The 8563-nt window shown below is 43.7% G+C and overlaps 1 protein-coding gene across 3 annotated transcripts in view; it reads left to right on the top strand.

Moving 5' to 3' along the window:
- The window catches only part of LOC138042637 (uncharacterized), a 10987-nt gene extending 10347 nt beyond the window's left edge, over positions 1–640 (top strand). For 2 of the 3 annotated variants that reach the window (XR_011131054.1, XR_011131053.1), the window contains one exon: positions 103–640. The gene's annotated coding sequence lies outside the window, so the exon portion shown is untranslated. The other variant, XM_068888586.1, reaches the window with a different exon arrangement.
- Positions 641–8563: the final 7923 nt, after the last annotated feature.

Here is an 8563-nt window from a genome sequence, read left to right as displayed (position 1 = left end):
GATCCCCAAAGTTCTCTCATTTGTCTTGTTGCGATTAAGTGGGTAACCATATAACTTAAAGGGTATCACGTTATCCATATTTTCTCTTTGACTTGTTAATAGGATTACGATCTAGGAAAACTTTCAGTGGATGACTGGGTCGCTGTTGCCTACGAAGACAACAAGTACTTTGTGGGCCAAGTAGAGAAAATCAATGTGGAGAGCGCACGAGTCAATTTTTTAACTAAAAGTAAAAACAACGACTTTTTTTATTGGCCTCAAGTATCCGACAGAGATAATGTAGAGGCAAAAGTTATTTTCAGCCCTAAGATAAAAGTTGTTCAAGAGGGCAGGAAATACAAAGTGCTAAACTTGGCAGATGTTGCTCGTCTTTACGATGGATTTTCCAAAAAATATTTCTAGTGTTTGTTGTTGAATGATATGTGCTGTTAGCATTCTTTTTCTCCTATTTGTAAACCTATTAGTTTCCAATTGTACAAGACAGATAAAAAAATAGTGTAGCTGAATCCTGACAATGCCTGACTGCTTTGCCGCGTAATCACTCCAAAACCAAACGAAAAAAAAAAAAACCTCTAGCAGGGTAGATAATGACAATGTAACATACATGTATCTGAAATAAAAATCTTCAGTAAGTCTCCGATATGGTCAGTTGGTCTTTGCAAACAAACAGCACACTAACATAACCTACCCCTCCCTAAACTATGCAGACAACCTGCCAGTTTGCAAACTTTCACATGTCATCACGTGCCAAGATTTCACATGATTTGTGCACGAAAGCCCAGAAACCGGACAACTAACTCTGGCGAGCGAAACGAAGACAATGAATGCGCTCTGGGAAAAGACCAATGGAAAACGGGGGTTCAATGGACTTGCTAAAAATTGTAGATGTGAATTCAGAGAACTTATGATATTGAATGACGCAAGTAAACGCTATGGAGAAAATGTAGCTGAAGCACACAGAAACTAGTACTACCGTGTTTCAGTCGTTGGACTTTCGGTAGACTTGCCGCAATTTGACTTCGAAAGAGAGCGAGCGAGCAAAATGGAAGGAGGGACGAAGTCCCGAGGTGGAAACGGGCTTTGAGAAAGCCTAGACTTTCGGCTGTATTTTCAAGTCGCAATTAAGGTATGTGCCGTGCACTCATGAAAGTCACGGTAAGGCTTCTTTTTCGAGAGTCGGAGAAACAAAGCGCGGCTGGTGTTAACAGTTATGATACAAAGGATGTACTCTCTTGTAGGAACAGAGAATATACCAGTTCCAACGTTTTTCAGCCGCTTGGCGCGACAAATAAGCTGTAGATTTTGCTCGGGAAAGAAAGATTCAAACAAGTCACAATTACGCCTAAAAATGCTGATATAATTCTCATAAAAGATTTAATGTTTCGTCTTTTAGTCACATATTTGGTCTATGCGGGATTTCTTCAGCGGTCCAATTTCAGTCGATCAACATGGTTATGATTCACACACGCGAACATTTAATGTACAGAGATAATTGACTTAAACCGCTTTGATGACGGAGGAAGCGGGTTCCTCTGATATGATCACTTTCAGTATAAATTCTCTCATTTTGCCGCTGTGATAATTTTAGAGTTCGACTTTACAAAATTGAAACTAATTTGTTCCTTTTAAAAAGAGTTTGAGTGATTTTAAAACAATTTATGCTCTTGTTTTTTTTAATCTGTTTCAATTACCAACAATTTCAACTCCCTCGTTTATCTACTTTTCGAAGATAGTCATCATTGAGATAATTGAAATGTTTCGTGTGAGTTTCCTTATTTTACATTGGCTAATGCGGCTAATGTTAGCGGCTAACAAGACTTTGGTTATTCAGCATTATTCTGTTACGTGCCTCTTGCTGGTTATAAAAAGCCCTGTGGTTTCGGATGTGGTTTCAATATTGACAGTAAACTTGAGACTATTTTAGATCGAAATACAACTGCTACGCCACTTTCTGTGTAGAAAATGAGGCACTTTTCAGAGTTCAGTCTTCTAAAATAATTAGTATCGGCGTTTTCCTTTGTGCCAGTGTATGCTGTTGATTTCGCTTTCGCTACACGCAAGGAAAAATCTTACTAAAATCTGTGACGTTTGTTTCTGTCAGCGAGGATCGTTAGTTTAATGAAGTTCACCTTTAAGATCGCCCACTTGCATTAAAACAAACCTGTCTTGCTCTGAGTAATATAAAATTAAAACCGTTAAAATAATGAGTTTTCCTGCCGGTTGTTTTCAAAGATATTGTATTTTGTTTTGCAAGCGTGCCGCGTGAGCTTTTAAATTAGGAGTTGGTAACACACACAGTGCTTATTGTTTCGAAAAGAGCATCACAAACATTTTAAGGATTATTTTTCTTATTCTGAAAGGTAATTGGTTGAGGTGGCTAATGTTAGAGGCTAATATAATCCTTGTTATTTTGCATTATTCTGTTATCCAGTAACAGGTTTCTCATTGGTTATAACAAATCCTCAAGTGGATAACATTATTCAAACTTGGGGTCTCCAAATATTATCATCTCTGATTTTAATAATCTCTGATCTTAATAATGAATAATAAATTATAGTACCAATTACTTTGAAATAGTGTTAAACTAAAGTTGTTATTAAAAAGTATGCATACTCCAGCTTTATTACTTCCGCATGCACTAAAAATAATTTGGTAGCCCCACTCAGCAGACAATGCATGGTTAGTGTTTTCAGTGCAGTGAACTTCTTGTTACATGCAAATTGAAAATTTTTTCGATTGAAGCCAGTTGAACACTTCCCTTCGTTTTGTGTTATCTTAGTCCCCGAATATTGAAAGAAGTAATATTTCAAAAACGAGTGCGAGTGTTTCATCGGGGTTTCCAAACACAAGAAAACTGATGAAAGCACGAGGCTGTAGGCCGAGTGCTTTTATCAGTGGAGTAAATCAGAGGAGGTAAATCTTGTGGCATTAATATTTAAATTAGGATAACCCTGCATCACAAGGGTTTGACGTTTTGTCAAACTCTAGAGTTTGATATTTCATCAAACTATTGGGAAAGGCCTCTGTCCAGTGTTTCATTGGGGTTTCAAACCACACGCACCTGACCAAATTGGCGTATCCTGATTGGTTCATCGCTTGATGAATTATTAATGAGTTTGAGAAGCTATTGTCGAAGCCATGTTAATCTTGTGGCTGTGTTTTTGAAACTATTCCTTCACGCCTTATCACCAAGGCCATGCAACGAGTGCCCATTAAATACTGAGTAAGTGTTAAATTTTCAGTAGGAAAGCAATTACCAGAGGCAGAAAAGCCAATAAACAAGAAAAAAAATACACACTCAAACTAAAGCAGTGAAAAAGCATTTTGCCAACCTGAGGCACAAAAAGAAAACTCATGGAGAAATTAAACAAATTAGCTTGGACCTACTCGAGATATCATGCACAGTACATAAAAACAAAACAAAAACGTAAAGGTGTTAAGATCCCGTTTTATGAGACCATATTCCCAACAGGCCAAAGTGTTAGAAAACTTCATCATCAACACCAGTTTCGAGTTGGTCTTCTTGCTGTAAAATTTGCATATGACATAATTAAAATAATGTTCCGAGGTTCATGGAGGGTTTTAGCAGTTTGTAAAAAGCGTTTTACTTTAGGTACTCAGGGATAGATTTGTGATTATAATGCTCGTTGTTTATGATTAGTTAATGTTATGGCGCGCAGAAAAGACACGAGATGACATAGTGGGCAATAGTGGGCAGGGAATATACTGGCAAGGCTCGGATAACCCACCGACCGGATGAAACCCACCGGATGGGGGGCCTCGGCACATGGCGCCATGCCGAGGGGGTGCCCCATGCCTGTACTGCAAGGAGGACATTGTTGCTGGAAAAAATTACCTGGGGCCAAGTTAACCCAGCCAGAGAACAGATGTCCCCTCCCTGACGGGGCTCCAGCACAGGGCTGAAGGGGTGCCGCAGGCAGCAATTCCCCGCCCGGAAACATTTATTAAAACTTTTAGATGTATGATTATCACAAACCTTAACCATAATAACTGGGGGCTTGAAGCCCTAATGACAAGGAGAGAAAAAAGAGTTTCGAAGAACTAGTACATGCAAATTGTTACGAGATAAGAGGGTGGGAGGGAGGGGTTACAATTGGAGCAAAGTACAAACTTGCAGGTCTCAGAGAAGGGACAAACTGATTACTCGCATGACATGCTATGCTTAAATAGCAGTTGCCAAATATGGGCATGTGTTGTAGATTACCGCAGAGAGACGAGTGTGGGCTCATCTCAGAAAAGGTTGCTTGCCAACATTAACCTTTATTTTATGCTAAAATAACATTTAATGTTATGGCACGCAGAAAAGACACGAGATGACATAGTGGGCAATAGTGGGCAGGGAATATACTGGCAAGGCTCGGATAACCCACCGACCGGATGAAACCCACCGGATGGGGGGCCTCGGCACATGGCGCCATGCCGAGGGGGTGCCCCATGCCTGTACTGCAAGGAGGACATTGTTGCTGGAAAAAATTACCTGGGGCCAAGTTAACCCAGCCAGAGAACAGATGTCCCCTCCCTGACGGGGCTCCAGCACAGGGCTGAAGGGGTGCCGCAGGCAGCAATTCCCCGCCCACAAACGCCGAGTGTAACGAGAAAGTCCCCTGTGTGGGGCCCATAAATTTAAGTAAGACAGGGTAGCCCAGGCCAGCTCTCCACAGGAGGTGCAAGGGATTAGGCATAGGGAGACCTTGGCCCCAAATGGGGGAGTGACAGCGAGGCCAGCCGCCTGTGGAGGAAGTGGCCTGGGGCCCATGTAATACCAGAATACACTTAAAAATTAAGTAACACACTATAAATGCAACAATAAAAACAGGAACAAGGAGACATCGCAGTGTTCTCAATGTATCTAAAATAGGTGTCAGTTAAGGCAAGATGCCAAGTTCCTGGGTACTTGGAGGATAGCCTCTTTGGGGGTCTGGATATAGGTTTGATAAGCGTTAGATTTCCACCTTCCGAGGACTTTGATTAGCCAGTCAGGGAGTCCCACCGCTCCTGCTGTTGTGGCAGCACCAATACGAAAGCTGTGTGAGGCGAAGTTTGCGCTGTTCAGGCCACAAACATGCAGTAGAGCGCGCAGGTTGTTGGTAAGTGATGCACGGGTAAGATTGCGCCCATCAGCAAATTTGAAGAGAGGCTGAGAGGTACTTTGTCCATGTGTTTGAAGAAGATAGTCTTGAAGGGCAGTTACGGCGCAGACGTTAGAGTCTGACCTAGCTATAGTGAGTTTGGCTGTCTCGCGGAAGGGGTCAGTCTTGGACTTCTTAATAGTAATTTTGAGGTAATTCGGACTGAAAATATTAGGTTCGAGGCTGATATCTGCCCTGGATAAGTGAGTATGGGGGTCAAACTTGCCATTGCAAGTGAATTCACTGCTTCGTAGGAAACCGAAAAAGGCCAGCGTAAAGGCAGCCCATAACATGGAAGAGTCAACGGCCTGGGAGTGAAAGGGCCAAGGGCACTTCTAAGGCCGAAGGGGAGAGCTTTGTCGAAAAAGAAACGACCCTTCCAGGACATACCCAATAATTCCCAATCATCGGGGTGAACGGGGATAATGCGGAAGGCCGATTGAATATCAGTTTTGGTCATGAAACAGCCGGGGCCATGTTCAAGGACCAATGAGATCGCGTCGTCAATGCGGATGTATTGTAGGGTGAAAAGTTCAAGTGGGATGTTGGCGTTCAGGCTACCAGGGGACCCTTTGGGGAAGGAGAGGTGGAAAATAGTGCGCCATTTTTGGCTATTCTTTTTGGGAACCAGCCCGAGGGGATGGATCTGAAAATTTGGAAAGGGGGGGGATTCAAAAGGGCCTGCGAGGCGACCAAGTTCAACTTCTTCTAGGAGGTTGCCTTCGATAATTGAGGGGTGGCGGTAAGCCGAAGGAAGGTTTTTGGCTGTTTTAGGAAGACGGCTGCCTTGGTAGCCCACCCGAAAACCCTCGGTTAGCCCAGCAGTTAGGTTAGCTACGAAGGTCTGATTGGGATGGGTCTGGAGAAGGTTGGATAAGAGGGGAATATTCACAGGGGTCAGAGGCGTCATGGACAACAGGGCTTCAGCGGTTTGATGATTTCTTATCAGTCTGGCTTCTAGGTTTTGAAGGGGGGTCATCGTGGCGGAAAGCTGGGTGGTCTCCGTGGCAGGTTTTGCAGCGGTGGCTGAAGGGGCAGGGGTCTTGGCTGCATTTGGTCCCTCGGTTGTAATTGTTGCAGAGTCCCCGCTGTGTATTGTTGGGTCTAAGGGCGGAAAGGGAGCACCCATAAGAATAATGATCCCCACTACCACAAATAGAACAGCAAGATTTGGCTTGCCCGGTAAACTTCATAAGGTAGAGTTGTGTATCACGTTCTCCCCAATTGAGGGAAAGGTTTCCGGCCGCTTTCCGACGGAAATCGATGTCGTAGGAGAGCCAGGCAAAACCGGCAAATTTCCGTTGGGCTGATCGGATGATCTCCTGGTAGGCGAACATCTCAACCGCCCTCCGGGGGAAGGAGGTTAACAAAATAGTACAGTATACGGCGAAGGCGGACAACCATTTATCGATAGAATCGACATGCGTTTTCTTCCTGCGGGGGTTAGGGAGTTCTACCTGTTTCCCGCCAACGGATATGGACAACCCGGTAAGCTCGTTATCAGTTACAAGGGACGAGTTTTCTGGCAGCAGCAAATCAAACTCAACGTACTCACCGCGTAAAACAGCTTGCTTGGTCTTTGTAGGGACGTGATCAGCGAGAGAAGATGACGGTGTAACGGAAGGTAGATGAAGGTCGGCGCTTGTTGACGAAGATGGTTGAGAAAGGAGACTCGCCACGAAGGTTGGGTCCCCAAGTTCTCGAGTTGTTGCGAGCTGAGGTGTCGAAGAGGACGTTGGAAGCGCTGTTGGAAGTGACGAGGCACTTTGCACGGCTGGCCTGAAGTTCTTCAGCTTTTGATCGACGATGTTGCCGATCAGCGTAGCCAGATTTGCTGGGTCAAATGCAGAGTTCGCGGGAGGGGCCTCGTTGCGGCCGCCATCTTGGATATCCTCTGGGTTGTTGTCGTTTGGTTCGGTTGGTGTGTCGCCGGGTAATTCGTCCTCCGGCGTGGGATCGCGGCGCTCGTCCGGAAGGTCACTGCTCCCTGGTTCTTGGCGGTTGGTGCGTGGACGTTTGGCGGCTGATGCAGAGGCGTCAGAGTTTCGCGTGCGTGTGGCCGAGGGATTCGAAGGAGAGATCGAGCCGAGCCGCTCGATCAACTGTTCGCGTGAACCTGTGATTAGCAAGTTGTTCTGCGCTAACAGAAGACGTAGGACTTCGTTGCTAAGCCGGAGAGTTCCATGAGGTGGAGTATCAGTTAGTGGCGGGAAAAAAGGAAATAAAACACGATGTTACAATTGGAGCAAAGTACAAACTTGCAGGTCTCAGAGAAGGGAAAAACTGATTACTCGCATGACATGCTATGCTTAAATAGCAGTTGCCAAATATGGGCATGTTGTAAATACTGAGTAAGTGTTAAATTTTCAGTAGGAAAGCAATTACAAGAGGCAGAAAAGCCAATAAACAAGAAAAAAATACACACACTCAAACTAAAGCAGTGAAAAAGCATTTTGCCAACCTGAGGCACAAAAAGAAAACTCATGGAGAAATTAAACAAATTAGCTTGGACCCACTCGAGATATCATGCACAGTACAGTTAAAAACAAAACAAAAACGTAAAGGTGTTAAGATCCTGTTTTATGAGACCATATTCCCAACAGGCCAAAGTGTTAGAAAACTTCATCATCAACACCAGTTTCGAGTTGGTCTTCTTGCTGTAAAATTTGCATATGACATAATTAAAATAATGTTCCGAGGTTCATGGAGGGTTTTAGCAGTTTGTAAAAAGCGTTTTACTTTAGGTACTCAGGGATAGATTTGTGATTATAATGCTCGTTGTTTATGATTAGGTAACAGCCTCTGACAGTTATTTTTGAATTCCTTGTTCATCCCTCGCTTTCATCATAGCTTTGATTAAAGCTCTTCTTTCAAACTGAATAGCTCGCGTGCAATCCTCTGTTATGTAGGTGTCAGTATAACTACAAGACTGCTTCATCTTACCTTTCTTGGACCATACCTTATCTCTGTCTTCTTGGCTTACGAAACAAGCAATTATAGGCCTATTTTTACCTGCCACTCTACCCGATGTACTGCATGAAAACGGATCTGTGTCACATCTGCGCCCAACGCATTCTGAATGATGTTGGTTACAACAGACTTGCGGTCTTCACCTTCTGATTCCTTTATGTTGTTAAATCACAGATTCTCTCTCTGTGTGTACTGCTCTAGTTTGATATTGTTTTCCATTTCTTCCTTTAGCTGTTGCTCAAGTTGTGCGATGTGCTCGGTCAAAGTTGCCATAGCTTTTTCATGTTGCTCCGAAGTTTCGACGGCTTTTTCCAATAATCTGTCAAATTCTTCTTGGCTATAAGTTAAACTTGACTCAAGTTCTCTGATCTTTCCCCTTACTTCGTCCAAATCAGCTTTAAATCATTGCGGAGCAGTGACTACTTTGCTCAGAGAGCCAATCG

This window comes from Montipora capricornis, chromosome 3 (assembly GCF_036669925.1).
Source record: "Montipora capricornis isolate CH-2021 chromosome 3, ASM3666992v2, whole genome shotgun sequence".
NCBI lineage: Eukaryota > Metazoa > Cnidaria > Anthozoa > Scleractinia > Acroporidae > Montipora > Montipora capricornis.
The sequence above is the reverse complement of the archived record's forward strand: the minus strand, read 5'-3'. Positions and strand labels throughout refer to the sequence as shown.